Raw genomic sequence first — 3,290 nt, 5'->3', positions numbered from 1 at the left:
TCCACTAATTGTTTTCACTAAGCAGCGCAAAGAAATTAAATAAGGCTGTCTACGCCCTTTGCCTTTTCTACAGGAAGAGTCAGGAAGAGGCCAAATAAAGTGACGAAAGCCAAAAGGTTATGGACTATCATTATAAAAACAGAACAGGATATCTGCAAGAAATGAAAACGAAATAGATAACTCGAATTAAGGACCTGCAGATAGAATAGAAAGACCTACGCTATTGGTTGAAATGTATGAGAAAATGGCTCCCTTCCCATTTTTTTCCTAGAGGCTGATACATAACTAGTTGTTCAGTTTATAGAACAAACACAGTGATACAATATATCCCACTCTCATTTACCATATTAGCCCCCATTCACCACCCACTCTTACACACACTTCAGCAGAATGTTCCGGATGCAATTCAATTCATAATATTCAAAGTTCTCACCACACATAATTAAATTCCACTGATTTCTCCAGTAAACAGATCCCATCGTGAACATCCTTTGTGATGTTCTGATTTAAGTGCGATCTGTCTCTTTCACTACAGAGAAATATAAATAAATAATGCTTTGTATGAAGAAAATGGAAGACATAAAAGGCACCTGCAGCTGGATATTATTGACTGAAGGCCTTTGTACATTCCACATGTTTTCTGTTACTTTTCTGAAGTACACAAAATCAATCATGACTTCCGTTCCAGAATCAGCACTTCCCCAACCTGTACTTTTGACCTTGTCTCTTGACCCTAACTCACCACTCCTGTTATCCTCACTGTTGAGTGGTCGTCATTCACAATACATGCACTTCCACACAAATCTGACTCAAGATCGCTGTCAGGTTTAAATACGTTTGGAATCACACATTTGTATGAAAACAGTTGCAGTGTAGTACAGATTAAATGTATTAACTTTATCTGTTATATTAATTCATATGCTACTGTCATAATTATAATCAAATATTTAGATGTGCTTCGGGTTGTTAGCCTATATACATTTACATTTAAATACTATTTTAAATCATTTACATGATCATAAAATTATACAAATATAAACATAAAAATTGCAGACTATACAAACTATAAAACAAAAACAATGTTAATATTTGGTCACACTTTATTTTAAGGTGTCCTTGTTACAATGTTAGTTCATGACATACGTCCAATTAAGATTGATTGGTTTCTGAAATGAAAAAAAAAATGTATGTGGTGCTTATTTTTTCCTTTGGGAACCGAATTGTATTTTTGGAAGACTGATTTAACCATGTCCTAAAGGTGTTCTATGTGACAATAAGTGAAGTAAAAGTCATTTCAAGGAGGGAGGGAAGGTTGTGGTATTTGATTAAAGATTATGGGGGCAAATTAATTTGTACAAATTAATATGACGTTTATAACAAACACTATATACATATAAAAAATAAGGGTAAGTTTTTATTTACATCAACTTAAATGTGTATTTTGTCTTCAAAAGTATACTCAAACCACCTTTTATTTAAGCAATATAAATATATAATATAATAAATATAATATAATATAATATAATATAATATAATATAATTAATATTAATATAATATAATATAATATTAATATACTATAATATAATATAATATAATATAATAATAATGTAGCAGATGTTATGCATTAAGCATTTGTGTACGCCATTACTAACTGGGGTTGTTAAGAGGTGTATAAAGACCATCTGCGACTAGTGGAAGTTGCGTCATCGTCCAGCGACTCGCTGTAGTGGGTGTGTCGCTGCCGTGCGTCTGGCTGGTGTCGGTTCTTCTGCTGTTGCATCGTAGAGTGGCTGCTGTGGGGCATCGTGAGCTTTATGAAATCATGCCGCATGTTGCTGAGCTTTTCCTCGTGATGTTTGTTGACATTTCTGTGCGCTGCTGTGACTGCAGTCTTCCTGGTCGTCGTTAGTTATTAGTACGGACACCTTTCTCTGCCGGAGGGATGACTGGCATCTCGTTTAGCGATTGCACTGCGTCTCCTCCAGCTTTGTCACGTGCTGGATGCTGATGTTTTGTTTCTGATTTGTTTTGCTCCTTTTGTATCAGTGATTTTGCTTTTTTTTTTTTTATATATATATATATATAATTTTTTTTTTTTTCCCCCCCAACTACATTTACAAAAAAGTAACGTGTGTGGTCTTAAGGGCTGCTTTGCTTCAGTCGCTGCATTTGTGTTTTTTTTTTTTTTTTTTTTTTTTTTTTTAATAGCTGGGGCTTGTCCCCTCCGCCTAGTATCACCTCTTCCATAGTTTTTTTTTTTTTTTTTTTTTTTTTTTTTTTTTTTTTTTACAATTGGCAAAACGGTTTTTCATGCTCAAAATCACACATTGTAAACTAAACTTCAGACCTACTTTTCAAAATACAATAATTAACCCACACAAAGCACCATGTCTGACAAAACCCTGAAATATGTTTCAAAATCAAATCATTTTTTAAAACATTAACACGTTCTCTTCCAACAGGAACATTTAGTCCATCATAGCACATTGACAAAAAAAAAAAAACATTACTGAAATTATAGTAACAATTTTCTTTGTCAGGTCTGCTCTTATATTTGAAGCCTCTCTATGTTTTTGTGTTGTTGGGTTTAGTAAATCCATGCGTTTTGTTTCTTTTGCTGCAGTAATTCAATACATAAAATGAACAACCATCTCAGAGTAGCTTTATAAAATACAGTTTATGTAAAAAAACAAAATTCAGACACAGAATTACTGCAGTACAGACTTTATTAGCAAAAGAACATTACTGCAAGATATACAAACTAAACAAACACCGCAATTATAATTGAACCAAAAAAAACAAAACAAGGCAATCTTCTATTCTGCCCAGTCTTCTGCATTTGCCTTCTCTCTCTCTCTCTCTCTCTCTCTCTCTCTCTCTCTCTATATATATATATATATATATGTACATACATTGGTTGTGCTGGTGTGTAAAAGAAGTTCAAGCATTTTAAATTGGCGTTAATTGGATGCATTTTGTGTCAAAGCAACAAGAAATGAGTTAATTGTATAGCCCAAATAGATGGATGGTGTGCTTACCGTGTTAAGAGTTTAGGAAACTTGTTAAATCGTTTGAAAAAACTGTCACAGCAATTGTAAACTCTACAAGCTGTTTATTTATAATTAAAAAGTGCATATTCTGCATGATCAAATTCTATATCCCAAAACCTAAAACGTAACTACTACTTTAAATTCGCTAAATTGGAATTTGAATTAAAATTTATAGTTAATGATTTGTTAATAGCAAGAACTGTATCTTAGAATAAATGACCCAAAATTAAACTTTGCCA

The sequence above is a fragment of the Danio aesculapii genome, chromosome 13, assembly GCF_903798145.1.
Source record: "Danio aesculapii chromosome 13, fDanAes4.1, whole genome shotgun sequence".
NCBI lineage: Eukaryota > Metazoa > Chordata > Actinopteri > Cypriniformes > Danionidae > Danio > Danio aesculapii.
Note: the sequence above shows the minus strand (reverse complement) of the source record.